The following is a 21,139-nucleotide window of genomic DNA, read 5'->3' as shown; positions in this document are numbered from 1 at the left end:
AAAATCACAAGGGAAAAAGACTGACCTGTCTGTCTTGGTAACATGGCTTGTCTGATTGACACAAATCATGCTCCAATCCCTGCAGCGAGAGCTCCTGGATGTGGTGGATAACTATGAGTCTGCAGTGATTGTCGCCCCAACATCGTCTGGCAAAACTTATGCTTCCTACTACTGCATGGAAAAAGTGCTGAAAGAGAGTAATGAAGGCGTGGTTGTGTATGTTGCACCAACAAAGGTAGGGATGTGGCAAATGTATTATTCTTCTTCATGGTAGAAATTGCTCAGAAATACTAGACATGGTTGTGTGGTAGATCTAGTTTCCCTTACTTATTTTCACTAGTTAAAAATCAACATAAGTAATGGGCTTCATCAAGGTATTTTGAGGTTCTGACTCTCCATCACTGCTTCTCTCACCTATGCCATCGTCCCCCTCGCCTGCTCCCCTTTGCTCTCTTGTAGCCTCCATCCCACTTTCCTGTCACACGTATTCTGTTACCTTATGTTAGAGTACCTATACCCACATATGTGTACATATACATAATATACACATACATATACACACACATATACACAGTACACATACATATACACACAATACACATACACACAGTATACATACACATACATATACACATATACATTCACTCGCTAACATACACACAGTATCATACATTTATACACGTATACATAGTACACATATATATACAAAATAAACATAAATACAGTATTCATACACGTACATATATACATACACATACACTCAGTACACATACACACAGTATCTATCATATACACATATACATGCATACAGTACACATACATTTACACACAATACAATACACACAGTATACATACACATACATATACACATATACATTCGCTCACTACACTTACACACAGTATTGTACATTTATACACAGATACATTGTATACATATATATACACACAATATACATACGGTATTCATGCACATACATATATACATACACATACACTCAGTACACATACACACAGTATCTATCATATACACATATACATGCATACAGTATACATACATATTCACACAATACACATACACACAGTACACATACATATACACATAGTAAACATACACATACATATGCAGACAGTACATGTATTCATGCACACGCACACAGTAACATATATATGCACATATACATACACATAGTACACATACACAGTATACATATACACACAGTATACATATACATATATTTACACACAGTACACATACACAGACCTATACTTATAGTACACATATACATATGTATATACATACACACAGTATATATACATATACACACAGTACATGTATGCATATACATTCAAAGAGCACACATACATATACATATACACAGTATACAAACATATACACATACAGTAGACATACATATATATATACATTCTGTGTAGAATACACAGGTTTATACTTATACCGACAGTACATGTACACATACACATACACATACACATAGTACACATACATACGCACATACACATACATACAGTACACATACACATACATAAACAGACAGTAAACGAATATATACACATACACACAGGATAATACATATACACATACACAGAGTACACATACATATACACATACACACAGTACACATACATATACACACAGTATGCATAATATACACATACACATATACACAGTACATTCATATACATATAACACACTACACATACAGATACAAATGTACACAGTATACATACACATACTTAAACATACAGTACACACACACATATATATATATATATACATAAAAATAAAATTTATGACCCAAGTATGAGAGAAGATATGTCCTATTTATCCTTCTGAATCTATATTACCTTGCTTAATACAATAATTCCCAGTTCTATTCATTTTCTGTGAACAATTTTTCTTTATATTTGAATAGAATCTTATATTTGTACAATATTTTTGAAAGACCCCCAGAGTGAGGAGAACCTCACTGAAGTCTTGGGATGAGGTGACCCCCCCAAGAACTCACATAAGACCATCCTTGCTGTAATTTACACGAGGTTTATTGATAGGAACCAGTGCACTGGGGTCAAGACTCATATCCTACGCAGGGGCAGAGGAATTCGACCACCAGTAGCTAAGAGAAGGGGAATTTAAAGGAAGAAACCACAACCCAAGGGGGTAGGGAGGGTGTCATTGGAAAATGTCGAGAATACCAGTGAAAAATCACAAGGAGAAGCTTCCTGTTTCTCAAGATTATTTAACTTTATGGTCTGCCAGTTCCTGGGAGAAGCTTCCTGCTTCTCAAGATTGTTCTTTAAGATTTTAATCTAACTTTATGGTCAATTAGTTCCTGGGAGAGAGTTGTCGAACCGGCTGGTGTAATTGTCAGTTTTATGGTCAGTCAAGTTCCTGGAACAGAGTCACTGAACTAGCTAACCTACAATTTTCCTGGTCCTTCATTTTCTTTATGTATTAATTTGCTGATGGATATAGAGGCTGCTTCAATTTCTTAGCTATTAGAATAGTGAAAATATGGACATGGGTGTACAAGTATCTCTGTAGTAAGACGAGAAGACCTTTTGCATATACTCAGGAGTGATATAGCTATATCCTGAGGTTGATTTTTTTAAAAAATTATTTTGTGAAATTTCAATAATGGTTTCTATAGTGGGTATCCCAGTTTATATTTTCACCAGTAGTGATTAAGGGTTCCTCTTTCCACATATTTCCCCATATGTTAGCTTTGTTTTCTTCATTTAACTATTCTAATTCAAATGAGATGGAATCTCAAATCTTTCTCAGTGTTTCTGCTGTTATTCAGTGAGTATCTGCTACACTCAGAGGTGACATCTGTCTGTATTTAGATGTATGTTTCTCTGATTGGTGAGTTGGGTAATATTGATATGCATTGATATGCATACACTTTTGATCTATAGTATTTCTTTATTCATGATCTACTGGAGGATACACATGTCTACTTCTATAATGGAGGAGTTGGTCTCTTTATTGTTCATCAAAATATGTATAATGCATAATTACATATATCTTTTTCTGACCCACAAGAAAATATGTATCCATGGATCATATTTTTAGCTTATTAAGGTTATTAAGTCCAATGCTAATATTAAATCTTTTTATAATCACTACTATCCTCATTTTCATTTGGAGACTTTCTTCCTGAGTGTTCCCATTGCAGGGATAAATACCCTGACCAATGAAAAGAAACCTGAGGAGGAAAGGAATGACTTCAGTTTATGTTTACATGACACGGTCTGTCACTGAGGGAATTGGGGTAGGAGCTCAAACTGGGTAGGAGCCTGGCCACAGGAATTGATTCAGAGGCCATGGAAGGTGCTCCTGGATATGGGTTATCCTCCTCATGTCTTGCTCATCCTGCTTTGTTATAGCAGCCAGGACCACTCGTCCAGATATGGCCTTGTCCACAGTCTTCAGATACATTCAAATGGCTGAAATGTTACTTGAAAATATATTCCTGGTTATATTATAAATTTTGCATTTTCATCTGTATGGTGTTTACATTGGGCAAGGTTAAAAAAAGCATGAAATAGATGCTTGAAGATTTATAGAGTCCACTGACCAGATTACCTGCTGGACCTAAAGTGAGACTGTATGGAATTAGTATGTATTCAAACTTCTGACATCCAGGAGAGGTTCTGTTTGAGCATCCTTCTGTGACAGACTCAGGTTATGAGTAGTGATTCTCCAGTTGTTGTGCTATGCATGTTAATTTTTCTTCTGTGCTTTCAGATGAATGTGTGCCATTTCTGTCTTACTTTGGGTCATTGTTAATCAAAGAGGTTCAGAATTTTAGTTCAGTTGCTCAAAGGGAGAGCTTGTTTGTGTGGAGTGGTTGGAGGAAAGGCTTTGTTTTCTGCATTCATAACAAAACAGTTTTTGACATCTCTGTCATTCCATTAAAATTTGCTTTGCAGAGTACAAATAGAATTGCACTTTATGAGGTAACTGACACATCTGTTTCCCTGTCAATCAGGCTCTTGTTAATCAAGTGGCAGCAACAGTTCAAAATCGTTACACCAAAAATATGCCAGGTGGTGAAGCTCTCTGTGGTGTTTTTACTAGGGACTACCGTCATGAAGCCCTCAACTCTCAGGTTTGATATACTATTTAATAAAATTGTTATCAAATTATACAACATTATTTTACTATTTTGACTAGAAATCTAGCATCTTCAAAAGGCCCGTGAAAATAATTTCCTTGAATTTGTGAGAGACAAAAACCGCTTCAGAGAAAATATAATTTTGTTACATGTGTTAAAGAATGTGATAAATCAAGGTCATTTTCTGTAAAGATGCTTTTGATTTAAATTGTCGGTTTATAGCTCACTCATTGTGTTGCTTTGCAATGGGATTCACAATGACCCTCAGATCTTTACAAGCTACAAATACTAAGTGAACAGCAATTAGAATCATAATTACTTCCTCTTGTTAAAGACACTCGTTTTAGCTAAAAATGTGTTGTAGCAAGCAAACCTAGTGTTAATGAAGTTACAGTTTTCTTATTGAATTTTCAGATCAGTGATTAGGATAAAATGAAACAAAAAACAACCAAGACATGTTTTTAGAGCGTTATGTAGTATCCATGGTGATATGGTGCCTGGATTGCCTTTCAAAGAAGCATCTTCCAATATGTGCTCTGTTAGTGTTAGATTTGAGGAATCAACATGGTTAAAATAGTGACTCTTATTCTTATTTCAAAATATTTATTTAGTTAAAATATTTTATGTCTTCTTTGCTAACTTTATACATGCTTGAGATGTATGACAATCCTGTCCACTCACTTCCATTTTCCACGTCTCCCTCCCTCCCTGTTCTTCCCCCAACCTCTCTTTCCCAGCAACCATGAGCTGCCCTAGACTCCTCTACTCGGGTGGGGCCTTGTGAGCTGCTTCCTCGTTCCTGCTGGAATTTTGACTGGTTTGATGTTCTGCAGCTCTTACACAGATGATCACAGTGACTGGGGGCTCATGAGTGGAACTGCCGTGTCTCGGTCAGAAGACAGCAGCAGTTCACAATACTTACACTTTCCATCTCCATTTCTCATGGTTCCCGAAGGGGTTAGGAAAGACATCAACATAGACGTTGCATTTAGTGCTAGACACAGAATGCTCATAAACAAGAATATGCCTTTCGGATTTTATATTTTACAGTTTGGTCCCATGAAAATACAAGTTTCACGTGGTTCAAACTGGTGAACACATCACACGAGTAATGAATCCAATTCATAGAAGTAGCATCAGCATTTTGGTTACTAGGAGATATATTCAGGACTCAGTAGCTTTACTTCAGCTGGCTTTATACCTGTGCACATACTAAGGATGATGTCACATGGTATTGTTACTTTCAGGTGCTTATTACCGTGCCTGCCTGCTTTGAAATTCTGCTACTAGCTCCTCATCGGCAAAACTGGGTGAAGAGGATCAGATACGTTATATTTGATGAGGTATGTTTGGTATCACTTCTCAGACTAACTTCCTAGTGTTTATAACTATATGAAGGTCTTCGCAGCTTTGGGACATCTGTCCACTCGGAATGGATGCTCTACAAATCTTTTAAAACTAGTGACAGCGAGATGAGCTTCACAGATTAAGAGGCTGTGGTTATATTTGTTGGCTTTTAATTTTGTTGGTGAGAATATTTATACAGGAGACACAGCCATGTGAAAGCTCTGGGGCAGGAAGTGTGTGTGCTGAGGAACAGAGAAATGGCTGATGTGTATGGGTCTCAGTAAGACTGGGGATGGGTGACTTCGGATGCAGCTGGAATGGCAGATATGGACCAACTGTGCCAAGCATTATGGATCCCATTAAATGCTCAAATTTATTCTACAATGAATGGGAAACTGTTGACTAGTGACTCAACTAGATAGAGCTTGTCTTTGAAGCATATCATTTTGTCTGTGATGTCAAAAGTATAGATGTCCAGTTAGGGCAGTGGTCACAAAGATTACTGAATTGTGATTGAGATGCAGAAGGCCTTATTGGCAGAAGACATGGCAAGGAATACATAGGTCTGAAAGACAGTGAAAGCAAAATAAAAGGAGTCCCAGGTGAATGGTTAAAAATATTAAGGAAAATTCAAATGCCAAGATGCCCTACATCTTTTTTTCCCCAGTAATTATTTAAGGTTACATGGTCCATTAAAGGTGATAAAAAAATGCTCATGACCAGTTTAAGAGTCCATATGTTATTTTCATTTGCCATTCTTAAAACTAACTCATCAATTGAAATCATTCTTTTCTCTTATAGGTCCATTGTCTTGGTGGAGAAATTGGAGCAGAAATCTGGGAGCATCTCCTTGTCATGATCCGATGTCCCTTTTTGGCCCTTTCAGCTACCATTAGTAACCCTCAGCATCTCACCGAGTATGACTTTGGTTCCATTTTGGATCTATTTTGAAAGTCTCAATTTCATATATATCCTTTATGGGTTTTAGAGTCATGGAAATTTCTGGCTAACTTATAGCAGTCCATGAATCTTCAAGTTTCTGTCAGTTTAGTTCTTTCTGACAGATGTTAGCTATTCTCCACGAAGAAATATCCAGAACCTCTTGGGTCAGATCTGCAGTTGAGTAGGAAGTATCATGCCATAGCTCAAAAAAATAAAACAGTAGGTCTATATTTCTTATCTCCTCACCCCTTAACTAGGAAGCAAAGTCAAGGTGATTAAATGATACATTCAGCCTTAGATTCCAAGATCATAATTTTGTTGATATATTCAGGAAGAGAGTAAAGCTTCATTAGTTGAAAGCCACACATCTTCTGGTCATTGGAATGGCTTGAATATTGACTATTGGTAGAAAAGCATCCATGTATCACATTCCTTCCTACATAGTTTGCATATAGTAATTTACCTTAAATATCATCAGTATTTGTATTTGATGCACTAGTATTTCTATTGTCATCCCTAGATAATAGTACTTTTACTGTTACATTAATTTTTAAACATGAAAGTCAAGGCACAGAAATATTAAAGATTCATGTAGATTCAGAGTTAATAGTAAGGTAGCTAGAATTTTATTTCAGGTTATGTGACTCTAGAAGTAATTCTCTTATGTAAAAATTTTAAGACAGGCAAAATTTTCTTTTTGATTATTTAATTAAATAAGTAACAATAAATTTGGTTATTTAATTTCATGTAGCTTATGTTTATTTTCTGCTTAACTAATATGAGTTAATTTGTATTGATGTGACCAAAATATACCTTCAGAGAATTATACCTTTATTTAGATTTATGGTTTTAGAAAGATTTCTACTCATCAGAGTGGGGAAGGCAGGGAGGGGAAGATTCATTCGTGGAAGTGGGAGCCTGGGGTGGCAGCTTGTTCACATGGCAATAGACAAGAAGCAAAGAGCATAGGTAAAAACAATGGCGAGTATAACCTTTGCAATGGCTCATATTGATTGTCATCTACAAAGTTCCATTGCTAGTGGTTGACCTGTGCTATGCCATTCCCACTTTTTAATGGCTCCACGGAGTTCAAAGTAATACCAAAAACTGGGGACCACACACTCAAAACAGGAAATGTCATAGCTATTGCTGGTTAAAATCACAAATATTGTCTGTTTTCCTTTAAGGTGGCTCCAGTCAGTAAAGCGGTACTGGAAACAAGTAGACAGTACCATGGAACAAGGATCTGTTTCCCAAAGAAATGCTGCCACCCGTGGCAGCTATCACAAAGACCGAGTGCAAGCCAGACAGTCATACAAAGTTAGACTTGGTACGTATGCTTTGTGTACTTCTACTGCCATGTTTTTGTTTGGTTTGGTTACTTGCTTTAAAATTAACCTACTCACCACATCTCTGATCATTTGAACAATCTCGCCCTTCTCCTTCCAGTGCTCTATGGAGAGAGATATAATGATCTAGAGAAGTATTTGTGTTCGGTGAGACAGGGCGATGTTTGCTTTGATCATTTTCATCCATGCGCTGCACTAACCACAGATCACGTAAGTAGCAACGGCTGTCACAGCTGTGCCAAGTAACAGCATTGTTTGGCTTATAACCAAGAATACAATACTATGCAGAATGAAACCGGAGCACAGCCTGATGCTGGAATGCAGAGGAAACACTACAAGTTGGATTTTCTAAGGAACGGAAATTTCTATTCCTTAATTTCTCAATGTTAGGATGTTACCAGGATCATCAAAGCTTAAAAACTACTAAATATTTTAACTTGATGACTGTATTATTTGGGGACGTTATTTCTGCCATTTTCCATCTGCCTTCTCTGTTAAGCACCTATGTCTGCATGTCTCTCTTAACTAGCTCACTTCTGCACCACTAATGAAGTGTTGAGGACAGGCTTTAATCTCTCCTCTCTGTGCACCTTTGTGTGGTTCTGGCTCATACATGAGGACAAGGCTAATGTATATGATCTTAAGCCAGGAACACAGGCTCTCAGTCTCTGTACCATTCAAGGTATGGCCCTTTGATAGGGACTCTGCAGAGTAGAGACCTTGAAACAATGCAGCTGGGCTGCTGAGTGGTTAGAGGGGGATAGTTCCTTAAATATTTCCTGCATCTACCTCTCTTTCTTTCTCCTTTCACTCCCTTGAAAGGTTCATTTAAACTCCCATTGGCCCTCAAAGTGACAGTCACTCCTTTTTCTTCCTTCTAAGACCTGAAAAATGAAGTATATTCAACATTCTGATTCTATATTATGGTTTGTTAATTATAATTCTAGTCTTTAAAAGGCTTTATCGGACTTCTTTGAAACAGGTAAATATACAGCCCTTAACAACTAAAGTCTTCCAGGAGCTTGTCCTACTTTGCATGTGCTGAATGAATGTGTTTTACTTGGAGGCCTTCATGATACACCTCATTGGTTCCAAATGCCAAATGGTAGTGCCTTGGACCTTGATGTTTCTTTTGAAGTTCTTATGATGTGAAGCCTTATTTATAACCCTTCAGTGGCTTCCTCAACTGTTTTGTAAACTTCTCCATAGCACTTTGTGTTTAAGTGCTAGCAAAGTCTGATCACCCCTGAACTTTCACACATGTGTCTTTTGAGTGTTCAAAAATAACCACTTGTAGGTGAGTTTTACATGTTTACAGTTACTAGCCACTGCTGTGTGAACTCCATTGTTTACTGGCTGTTTTTAGAGGATAGCTGATTGGAATTGCGTTTTTAAAATGTTTCACTCATTTCCTTTCTTTTGAACATCACAAGAATTGTATGGTGGCGGTACTACTGCAGTTTTTCTTCGTAAGTAATAGAATTGAGACATAGACAGCCAACTCACTACTACAGTACTGAGTAAAGGATTCAGACCAGACATCATCTCAGACCCACTGCTTGACTCCATGTTGATCTGAAAGATTTGCCTGCCATCTATGTGAATGAGTCAGCACCATGTGACAAGATTTGGCTGTATATTGCAGTGACTTCCTAAAGCGATGAAATGAAACTGAATATGGGATTTTCTTTAATAAAGAAATCCTTTTGTTTCCTCCCTGTCTTTCTTCCTTTCCTCCTTTCCCTTCCTGATCCCCTCCCCCAGTCCCACGTCCTTTCTGATATCCACAGAATGTCAGACATTTTCAACATGATCCAGTATCTTTAAAAATGACATAATACCTTGACAATTATCTGTTTTGTGTAAAGTGATCAAGGCAGGTTATCTTTAAACAGCCTCTGGTTCTGTGGTGCTCCAGGTGCCTTTGCTCTCCTCTCTGCTGCTATTAATTGAGTAGCCGGAAAGCCGGATAATAGTCCCTGTGTGTTCTGACCCTGTGTGACTTCTGAAAAGGTCATGCTGTCCTACGACTCTTGGGACTTTTAGAACTTGGTAGCAAGGATACATAGTGAAGGCTGGCTTGGGTATTGTTAAATGAATTTTAGCCACCACTTGTATGGCATGTACTCATATAGGCTGTTTCCTAAAGAAGTATCAAAATGAGTGGAAATTCTAAATGAGTAAATGATTCTAAACATTGTTTAGTATACTTAGACTAAATCAAAGAGCTGAGTGGTTTAAGAACTCCCCCAAACTTGACCAATTTTAGCAACATAGAAAAGGAAGAATCATCTAAGTAGCTGTTTCCTTTATGGCTATGTCAGAGAAACAATTCCCAAAGGACAGTCATGGGAGAGTACAAACAAGCTGGTCTTAACCCAACAGAAGCAAGGGATCACCAGTGAGGGATTGTCCTCGGTCTTATATGTCTTGTTTCTGGTAAATGTTTGACCTTTGCCATCAATTATCAAGCCATCTAGGCCCAGCTGCTGCTGTCTGGAGAGCTGTCAGCCCCGGGAAACACTTGAAAGAAATGCTATCTCTTGCTCAGTGTGGATTGATTTTTAATGTCTGTGGGAGTAGGGACACTTTGATTTGCAAAATAACATATACCATGGTACAGTGACTCAGTGTTGCTTCTCTTCCTTCTCTGCCTAGAGTGGTCCAAGTTTTAGCAGTTTGCCAGTTTGTAGTGGAAAACAACTAGATTGAATCCCATCTTGGGCCACAGAATTGTTATTCCTTGAAAGTTATGAAGTATGAACTTATTAATTGATAAAGCAGATTGATGGGTCATGCACAAATGGTGTGCCAGGCATTTGGCCAAGACTCGTATCTATTGTCTAATTGATTTTGCACAATAAATTAATGGCATGGACAGCACTAATTATTTTATTTTTAGAAACAAGGAAATTGAGCATGTTAAAAAGGGTCAGAGACTTAAGAAATCCCAAGTCTGTGACCTGAACAGAGGATTTGTGTTATAGAATTTACGGGGATTCTTGGACTTGCTTTTGTTTCATTGTAGTTTGGCTGAAAAAAAAACACTCTCAAATGATAATTCAAGGGAGAACACAGAGCTAACACTGGGAAATGGAGCAGATCTGTGTCTGCAGTTAAGAAGGCCCCAAAAAAGATCTGATTTCATTTTCTAGCACTCACGCTGGTTGGTTCACAAGAACATAGATAGCAGACCTGTGGCCCTCTTTTGTCAACTGGGGGACAGAATCTCCTGTACATACACATAGTTTCAAAAAATTCCTTTTCAAAAGACAGTAGGTGCAATGCAAACTTCACCATTTTCCCACCTTTTAATGCGCAAAGTAACCATTTCAAGTAAATGTTTTATCCTATAGATAAAATAAAATATTAAGAAGTTTGATGTTACTTTAATCGTAGATTGAAAAGTATGGATTTCCTTCTGATCTTGCCTTGTCACCCCGAGAAAGCATTCAGCTATATGACACTATGTGCCAGGTCTGGAAGAGTTGGCCTCAGGCCCAGGTAAAGAATCTTCATGGATTTCGTGCCATTTTGCTAGAACCCACCATTGCTGGTCAGAAACACACTGTCAACACCAGTTAGGTTTGGTGGGAGCAGCCTCTTAGAAGCAAAGGGGATGGGGAAGGGGATGGGAGGTGTGTTCGGAGGAGAGACCGGGGAGGGGGGCAACATTTGAAATGTAAATAAATAAAATGACCAGTAGTAAAAGACTAGCAGACATTTCCCAAAAGGAACTTTAATGGGCTAGAAATGACGTGTTATGCCAATGTCTGAAAATGGCCTATCTTTCTCTAGACACTGTGGTATCTGGGTCTCCTTTCCTACCCTGGAGTCTTCATCCTCAGTTTCTTTTCCTCTCCATTACTCTGTATCCTCAGTACTGTTTGCTCATCTCAGAGGTCTGCTTGCTCTGTCTGCTTGCCTTTGGAGAGTTCCTCTATAGTTTTATATTAAAAAGGTTTAGAGAAGGATAAGAAGTCTAAACATCTCCAACCGTAAGAGCCTATCAAACTGTCAATGAAAACTATAATTGAGAAATATCTTTAGTTTATCTCTCATTACTTGCATGATCTTCCTTTCCCAGAACCTATGTCCAGAGAACTTCACTCAATTTAAGAATAAAATAGTCATTAAAAAGCTGGATGCTAGAAAATATGAAGAGAGCTTAAAGGAAGAATTCACAAATTGGGTTAAAAATGGGAACGAGAAGGAGGTAATTTCCACAATCATTCTGTATTATTTCCTTGAGTTGTATTGTTCAATCAATCATACCATTTCTTTTCAGTTTTCAGTTTTCAACTTTGATTTTTAAGCTTGACTTGATGTGTAGTGATTCTGAGCTAGAACAAAAAAAAATAAAGAAAGAAGGAAAGAAAGAAAGAAAGAAAGAAAGAAAGAAATTTGACTTTTAAAATTCTTCTCTACAGTGTCTCCTAAAACATAGGCAAGAGTCTACCAGTTCCTCATGGATTTGATGATGGACAAGGGAGAACACAGAGTTCATATTTGGAATTATTGATTTTGGGGTGGGGGTGGGGAGCAGCATAGAGATGTGACTCAAGTAACTGAAACAAATTTTACTTTTCTTTTTTAGTTTTGGGCTTTTAAAAATTTTTTTTTAAATTATTGTTTGAGGATATCATGTTTGTATGTGTAATGTGTTTTCAAATCCACTCCTGAATCCTCCCCCTCCAATTTCTTCCATATCCCTTCTCTACCATTTTCTCCTTCTAACTTCATGTGCTCAGTCAGTGCCACCAGTGTGTGTCAGGATGTGGGGTTATCCACTGGGCCACCTTATCATTAAGGACACTGCTGTTTTCCCTCCTACATCAACCATCATGTGGCAACAGCTCCCCAGCCAAGAGTGAGACTTCGTAGCCCTTCCTCATTCAGGCTGAAATCTGTAAGGCTTGACCTTATGAGCACCCCACCCCCATCTCCTGGTTACCCACAGGGGCTGTAAGTTCATGGCTTCAGTGTCCCTGTCATATCTAGAGACGCTGGTTTGCAACAGTCCCTGGCGTCTTATTCTTCAAGGTTCTAAATGTATTTTCAATTGTAAGAACTATTTAAGTACTTCAATCTTACTACGTGCTTACACATCTTACAGTCTTATTTTGTCATGAAAAATTGTGATTCCTGATTTCTATTTTTAGGAAATACACTGGAAGTTCGTTTTCAAGTGTGTGGTGTGTACGTGCCCGTGTGCTTAGCATAGCCCTGTGGCATATTCTCATAGGACTGTATTTTAAAGGATTCCCTAATTTTTCGATTCTTTAATACAGTACCTTATGTTGTGCTGACCCCTAACCATAAAGTCATTTTTATTATTACTTCATAACTGTTATTTTGCTACTGTCGTGAATTGTAATGTAAATATCCAACATGTAGGCTAATACGCAACCAAAAGGGGTCGTGACCCACAGATTGAGAACCGCTAGTATGCATTATATTTTTACCATGTGATTTCCCCCTCTCCCACTTTGTACCTTGATTTGTCTTTATTTCATTTGGAAACATCATATAGTTAAGTTGTATTCCCCAACCCATCCCACCTTGTCCCTCAAAACCTCTTAGTCAGGTTAGAGTCTTATTTCTGATGAGGCATAGAGAGGGCTCCTTCCTCCTGCTGCCATGGAAACAGCACCAATGACTGAACCACCCTTTTTCTGCTGGGCTCACACTGTCTCTGACAAGTGCAGGTGTGTGCATACAATACACTGGAAGTCTGTTATCAAGTGTGTGGTGTGTATGTGCCCTTGTGCTTAACATAGTCCTGTGGCATATTCTCATAGGACTGTATTTTAAAGGATGACAGCCGTGGAAGTCCTTGAGTCAGAATGCCCATTCCTTCCAGTGCTATGAAGAATTTAGTAGAAATGCTTGTCCTTCGCTCTCACAGGCCCAACTTGTACTGAAAAAACTGAGTCCTGATTACCATGACTACTCAGGGCAGATGCTGGACTTTTTCCCATGTCTCGTTGAGAAGCTAAGGAAGATGGAGAAGTTGCCTGCACTATTCTTTCTGTAAGTTATTTAACTTTGTGAGGTAACTTGTGTTAGGCTATTCCTTTAAGGTAGAGGAAGTCATAGAAACTTTATTGCAATGATCTAGTGTTGATTATTACTCCGGATGCTCATTTGTCAAGATCTTATGGCTTATTTAAGTCATAAAATTTTCTAGTTCAATTTTTTGTTGTCCTGCTTCTGTTTGTTTGAGACCACAGAATCCTGATATGTGTCCCAGGCTGTCTTCCTGCTTCAGTCTCCTTCGTGCTGGGATTAGAGATAGGCGTCCATCATTATGCCCAGTTTTAGATATAATCTTAAAAATATTTTTAGTGTCCTATTAAATTTTTCCTCATTAATTTGATTCTCATTTTTTACTATAAACTCTCATTTTTGTTTCTTTTAGGTCTTATAGTAATTTGCAGTACAGATCTTGAATTTTTCCACATTGAACAAATCCATCAATGTTGACTTCTTCCACAGAATTTAAATTTTAATAATGTGCTATAATTTATATATGTAAAATACTTTGGTCTTCCATATTCATTGTAAATAGAAATATGACCCAGAGCCAGTGATATCTTGCCAAATTCAGGTTATATAGAATGCAGTAGTTTAAAAATTGAGCATACTAGTTTAATGGATCCAGTTCTGATAAAATGTGATGTGATAATTTAGTTAGTGGATAAATCCTGAATGGAACAGACCAGCGAGCTGTAAATCTGTGACACAGTAAATGGGCACATGCCATCGAGTTAACAAAGGACAAAGGCTGGGAAGGACAGGCTTGTGCAGATGTCTCTTATTCCCACTTCTCATCCTTAATAAAAGAAGGCCGTTCTCCTTCCGGTTTACGGGTGGCATGTTCTGAACCGTGAGTTCCTAAGGTATCTGAAACAGGTAGTATTCACAATATATCATAGTCAGTCTTCTACTCAGGGATCTCCATCTTGGAACCTTTTAAATGAATAATGGGATATCTGTAAGACAAACTGTGAAAATCCTTTCTTACATCCTTTTTTTTCTTTTATTATTGGATATATATATTTTAATGTATTTAATACTTAATAATAATTCTTTGGTTTCCGGGCAAACATCGCCCTCCCCCCTCCCCTTCCTTATGGGTGTTCCCCTCCCAACCCTCCCCCCATTGCCGCCCTCCCCCCAACAGTCTAGTTCACTGGGGGTTCAGTCTTAGCAGGACCCAGGGCTTCCCCTTCCACTGGTGATCTTACTAGGATATTCATTGCTACCTATGAGGTCAGAATCCAGGGTCAGTCCATGTATAGTCTTTAGGTAGTGGCTTAGTCCCTGGAAGCTCTGGTTGCTTGGCATTGTTGTACATATGGGGTCTCGAGCCCCTTCAAGCTCTTCCAGTTCTTTCTCTGATTCCTTCATCGGGGGTCCTATTCTCAGTTCAGTGGTTTGCTGCTGGCATTCGCCTCTGTATTTGCTGTATTCTGGCTGTGTCTCTCAGGAGCGATCTACATCCGGCTCCTGTCGGTCTGCACTTCTTTGCTTCATCCATCTTGTCTAATTGGGTGGCTGTATATGTATGGACCACATGTGGGGCAGGCTCTGAATGGGTGTTCCTTCAGTCTCTGTTTTAACCTTTGCCTCTCTATTCCCTGCCAAGGGTATTCTTGTTCCCCTTTTAGAGAAGGAGTGAAGCATTCACATTTTGATCATCCGTCTTGAGTTTCATTTGTTCTAGGCATCTAGGGTAATTCAAGCATTTGGGCTAATAGCCACTATTCAGTGAGTGCATACCATGTATGTCTTTTTGTGATTGGGTTAGCTCACTCAGGATGATATTTTCCAGTTCCAACCATTTGCCTACGAATTTCATAAAGCCGTTGTTTTTGATAGCTGAGTAATATTCCATTGTGTAGATGTACCACATTTTCTGTATCCATTCCTCTGTTGAAGGGCATCTGGGTTCTTTCCAGCTTCTGGCTATTATAAATAAGGCTGCGATGAACATAGTGGAGCACGTGTATTTTTTATATGTTGGGGCATCTTTTGGGTATATGCCCAAGAGAGGTATAGCTGGATCCTCAGGCAGTTCAATGTCCAATTTTCTGAGGAACCTCCAGACTGATTTCCAATATGGTTGTACCAGTCTGCAATCCCACCAACAATGGAGGAGTGTTCCTCTTTCTCTGCATCCTCGCCAGCATCTGCTGTCACCTGAGTTTTGATCTTAGCCATTCTCACTGGTGTGAGGTGAAATCTCAGGGTTGTTTTGATTTGCATTTCCTTTATGACTAAAGATGTTGAACATTTCTTTAGGTGTTTCTCAGCCATTCGGCATTCCTCAGCTGTGAATTCTTTGTTTAGCTCTGAACCCCATTTTTTAATAGGGTTATTTGTCTTCCTTCAGTCTAACTTCTTGAGTTCTTTGTATATTTTGGATATAAGGCCTCTATCTGTTGTAGGATTGGTAAAGATCTTTTCCCAATCTGTTGGTTGCCGTTTTGTCCTAATCACAGTGTCCTTTGCCTTACAGAAGCTTTGCAGTTTTATAAGATCCCATTTGTCGATTCTTGATCTTAGAGCATAAGCCATTGGTGTTTTGTTCAGGAAATTTTTTCCAGTGCCCATGTGTTCCAGATGCTTCCCTAGTTTTTCTTCTATTAGTTTGAGTGTGTCTGGTTTGATGTGGAGGTCCTTGATCCACTTGGACTTAAGCTTTGTACAGGGTGATAAGCATGGATCAATCTGCATTCTTCTACATGTTGACCTCCAGTTGAACCAGCACCATTTGCTGAAAATGCTATCTTTTTCCCATTGGATGGTTTTGGCTCCTTTGTCAAAAATCAAGTGACCATAGGTATGTGGGTTCATTTCTGGGTCTTCAATTCTATTCCATTGGTCTATCTGTCTGTCTCGGTACCAATACCATGCAGTTTTTATCACTATTGCTCTGTAATACTGCTTGAGTTCAGGGATAGTGATTCCCCCTGAAGTCCTTTTATTGTTGAGGATAGTTTTAGCTATCCTGGGTTTTTTGTTATTCCAGATGAATTTGCAAATTGTTCTGTCTAACTCTTTGAAGAAATGGATTGGTATTTTGATGGGGATTGCATTAAATCTGTAGATTGCTTTTGGTAAAATGGCCATTTTTACTATATTAATCCTGCCAATCCATGAGCATGGGAGATCTTTCCATCTTCTGAGGTCTTCTTCAATTTCTTTCTTCAGTGTCTTGAAGTTCTTATTGTACAGATCTTTTACTTGCTTGGTTAAAGTCACACCGAGGTACTTTATATTATTTGGGTCTATTATGAAGGGTGTCGTTTCCCTAATTTCTTTCTCGGCTTGTTTCTCTTTTGTATAGAGGAAGGCAACTGATTTATTTGAGTTAATTTTATACCCAGCCACTTTGCTGAAGTTGTTTATCAGCTTTAGTAGTTCTCTGGTGGAACTTTTGGGATCACTTAAATATACTATCATGTCATCTGCAAATAGTGATATTTTGACCTCTTCTTTTCCGGTCTGTATCCACTTGATCTCCTTTTGTTGTCTGATTGCTCTGGCTAGAACTTCAAGAACTATATTGAATAAGTAGGGAGAGAGTGGGCAGCCTTGTCTAGTCCCTGATTTTAGTGGAATTCCTTCAAGTTTCTCTCCATTTAGTTTAATGTTAGCAACTGGTTTGCTGTATATGGCTTTTACTATGTTTAGGTATGGGCCTTGAATTCCTATTCTTTCCAGGACTTTTATCATGAAGGGGTGTTGAATTTTGTCAAATGCTTTCTCAGCATCTAATGAAATGATCATGTGGTTTTGTTCTTTCAGTTTGTTTATATGATGGATCACGTTGATGGTTTTCCGTATATTAAACCATCCCTGCATGCCTGGGATGAAACCTCCTTGATCATGGTGGATGATTGTTTTGATGTGCTCTTGGATTCGGTTTGCCAGAACTTTATTGAGTATTTTTGCGTCGATATTCATAAGGGAAATTGGTCTGAAGTTCTCTTTCTTTGTTGGGTCTTTGTGTGGTTTAGGTATAAGAGTAATTGTGGCTTCATAGAAGGAATTCGGGAGTGATCCATCTGTTTCAATTTTGTGGAATAGTTTGGATAATATTGGTATGAGGTCTTCTATGAAGGTTTGATAGAATTCTGCACTAAACCCGTCTGGACCTGGGCTCTTTTTGTTTGGGAGACCTTTAATGACTGCTTCTATTTCCTTAGGAGTTATGGGGTTGTTTAACTGGTATATCTGTTCCTGATTTAACTTCGGTACCTGGTATTTGTCTAGGAAATTGTCCATTTCCTATAGATTTTCAAGTTTTGTTGAATATAGGCTTTTATAGTAAGATCTGATGATTTTTTGAATTTCCTCTGAATCTGTAGTTATGTCTCCCTTTTCATTTCTGATTTTGTTAATTTGGACACACTCTCTGTGTCCTCTCGTTAGTCTAGCTAAGGGTTTATCTATCTTGTTGATTTTCTCAAAGAACCAACTTTTGGTTCTATTGATTGTTTCTATGGTCCTTTTTGTTTCTACTTGGTCGATTTCAGCTCTGAGTTTGATTATTTCCTGCCTTCTACTCCTCTTGGGTGTATTTGCTTCTTTTTGTTCTAGAGCTTTTAGGTGTGCTGTGAAGCTGTTGACATATGCTCTTTCCTGTTTCTTTCTGCAGGCACACAGTGCTATGAGTTTTCCTCTTAGCACAGCTTTCATTGTGTCCCATAAGTTTGGGTATGTTGTACCTTCATTTTCATAAAATTCTAAAAAGTTTTTAATTTCTTTCTTTATTTCTTCCTTGACTAGGTTATCATTGAGTAGAGCATTGTTCAATTTCCGCGTATATGTGGGCATTCTTCCCTTATTGTTATTGAAGACCAGTTTTAGGCTGTGGTGGTCTGATAGCACACATGGGATTATTTCTATCTTTCTGTACCTGTTGAGGCCCGTTTTTTGACCAACTATATGGTCAATTTTGGAGAAAGTACCATGAGGAGCTGAGAAGAAGGTATATCCTTTTGCTTTAGGATAGAATGTTCTATAAATATCCCTTAAGTCCATTTGGCTCATGACTTCTCTTAGTCTGTCTACATCTCTGTTTAATTTCTGTTTCCATGATCTGTCCATTGATGAGAGTGGGGTGTTGAAATCTCCCACTATTATTGTGTGAGGTGCAATATGTGTTTTGAGCTTTAGTAAGGTTTCTTTTACGTATGTAGGTGCCCTTGTATTTGGGGCATAGCTATTTAGGGTTGATAGTTCATCTTGGTGGATTTTTCCTTTGATGAATATGAAGTGTCCTTCCTTATCTTTTTTGATGACTTTTAGTTGAAAATTGATTTTATTTGATATTAGAATGGCTACTCCAGCTTGCTTCTTCTGACCATTTGCTTTGAAAGTTGTTTTCCAGCCTTTCACTCTGAGGTTGTGTCTCTCTTTGTCTCTGAGGTGTGTTTCCTGTAGGCAGCAGAATGCAGGGTCCTCGTTGTGTATCCAGTTTTTTAATCTATGTCTTTTTATTGGGGAGTTGAGGCCATTGATGTTGAGAGATATTAAGGAATAGTGATTATTGCTTCCTGTTATATTCATATTTGGATGTGAGGTTATGTTTGTGTGCTTTTCTTCTCTTTGTTTTGTTGCCAAGACGATTAGTTTCTTGCTTCTTCTTGGGTATAGCTTGCCTCCTTATGTTGGGCTTTACCCTTTATTATCCTTTGTAGTGCTGGATTTGTAGAAAGATATTGTGTAAATTTGGTTTTGTCATGGAATATCTTGGTTTCTCCATCTATGTTAATTGATAGTTTTGCAGGATACAGTAACCTGGGCTGGCATTTGTGTTCTCTTAGGGTCTGTATGACATCTGTCCAGGATCTTCTGGCCTTCATAGTTTCTGGCGAAAAGTCTGGTGTGATTCTGATAGGTCTGCCTTTACATGTTATTTGACCTTTTTCCCTTACTGCTTTTAATATTCTTTCTTTATTTTGTGCATTTGGTGTTTTGACTATTATGTGACAGGAGGTGTTTCTTTTCTGGTCCAATCTATTTGGAGTTCTGTAGGCTTCTTGTATGCCTATGGGTATCTCTTTTTTTAGGTTAGGGAAGTTTTCTTCTATGATTTTGTTGAAGATATTTACTGGTCCTTTGAGCTGGGAGTCTTCACTCTCTTCTATACCTATTATCCTTAGGTTTGATCTTCTCATTGAGTCCTGGATTTCCTGTATGTTTTGGACCAGTAGCTTTTTCTGCTTTACATTATCTTTCACAGTTGAGTCAATGATTTCTATGGAATCTTCTGCTCCCGAGATTCTCTCTTCCATCTCTTGTATTCTGTTGGTGAGGCTTCTATCTATAGCTCCTTGTCTCTTCTTTTGATTTTCTATATCCAGGGTTGTTTCCATGTGTTCTTTCTTGATTTCTTCTATTTCCATTTTTAATTCCTTCAACTGTTTGATTGTGTTTTCCTGGAATTCTTTCAGGGATTTTTGTGTCTCCTCTCTATGGGTTTCTACTTGTTTATTTATGTTTTCCTGGAATTCTTTCAGGCATTTTTGCGATTCCTCTCTGTAGGCTTCTACTTGTTCTCTAAGGGAGTTCTTCACGTCTTTCTTGAAGTCCTCCAGCATCATGATAAAATATGATTTTGAAACTAGATCTTGCTTTTCTGGTGTGTTTGGATATTCCATGTTTGTTTTGGTGGGAGAATTGGGCTCCGATGATGCCATGTAGTCTTGGTTTCTGTTGCTTGGTTTCCTGGGCTTGCCTCTTGCCATCAGATTATCTCTAGTGTTACTTTGTTCTGCTATTTCTAACAATGGCTAAACTGTCCTATAAGCCTGTGTGTCAGGAGTGCTGTAGACCTGTTTTCCTGTTTTCTTTCAGCCAGTTATGGGGACAGAGTGTTCTGCTTTCGGGCGTGTAGTTTTTCCTCTCTACAGGTCTTCAGCTGTTCCTGTGTCTTGAGTTCACCAGGCAGGTCACTTGCAGCAGAAAAGTTGGTCTTACCTGTGGTCCTGAGGCTCAAGTTTGCTCGCGGGGTGCTGCCCACGAGCTCTCTGTGGCGGCAGCAACCGGAAGATCTGCGCCGCTCTTTCCGGGAGCCTCTGTGCACCAGGGTTCCAGATGGCGTTTGGTGTTTTCCTCTGGTGTCTGGATGTGTGCAGAGTGCAGTCTATTCTGGTTTCCCAGGCGTGTCTGCCTCTCTGTAGGTTTAGCTCTCTCTCCCACGGGATTTGGGTGCAGAGAACTGTTTATCCTGTCTGTTTCCTTCAGGTTCCGGCGGTGTCTCAGGCGCAGGGGGCGGTGTCTGGGCCCTCCCCTACGGGAACCCAGAGGCCTTATACAGTTTTCTCTAGGCCAGGGATGTGGGCA

At 38.6% G+C, this 21,139-nt stretch overlaps 1 pseudogene across 1 annotated transcript in view; it reads left to right on the top strand.

Annotated features, from left to right (window-relative positions):
* Ddx60l1 (DEXD/H-box helicase 60 like 1) overlaps positions 1–21,139 on the top strand; it is a 109,981-nt pseudogene that overhangs the window by 54,314 nt on the left and 34,528 nt on the right. Inside the window, exons 18-26 of the transcript XR_010058378.1 lie at positions 86–235; positions 4,014–4,133; positions 5,387–5,482; positions 6,288–6,403; positions 7,616–7,758; positions 7,878–7,987; positions 11,177–11,281; positions 11,865–11,993; positions 13,686–13,810. The product of XR_010058378.1 is annotated as a DEXD/H-box helicase 60 like 1 (transcript). The remainder of the gene's footprint in view (positions 1–85; positions 236–4,013; positions 4,134–5,386; positions 5,483–6,287; positions 6,404–7,615; positions 7,759–7,877; positions 7,988–11,176; positions 11,282–11,864; positions 11,994–13,685; positions 13,811–21,139) is intronic.

Source organism: Rattus norvegicus, chromosome 16, assembly GCF_036323735.1.
Source record: "Rattus norvegicus strain BN/NHsdMcwi chromosome 16, GRCr8, whole genome shotgun sequence".
Taxonomy (NCBI): domain Eukaryota; kingdom Metazoa; phylum Chordata; class Mammalia; order Rodentia; family Muridae; genus Rattus; species Rattus norvegicus.
This window is presented reverse-complemented; position numbering and strand designations above follow the sequence as displayed.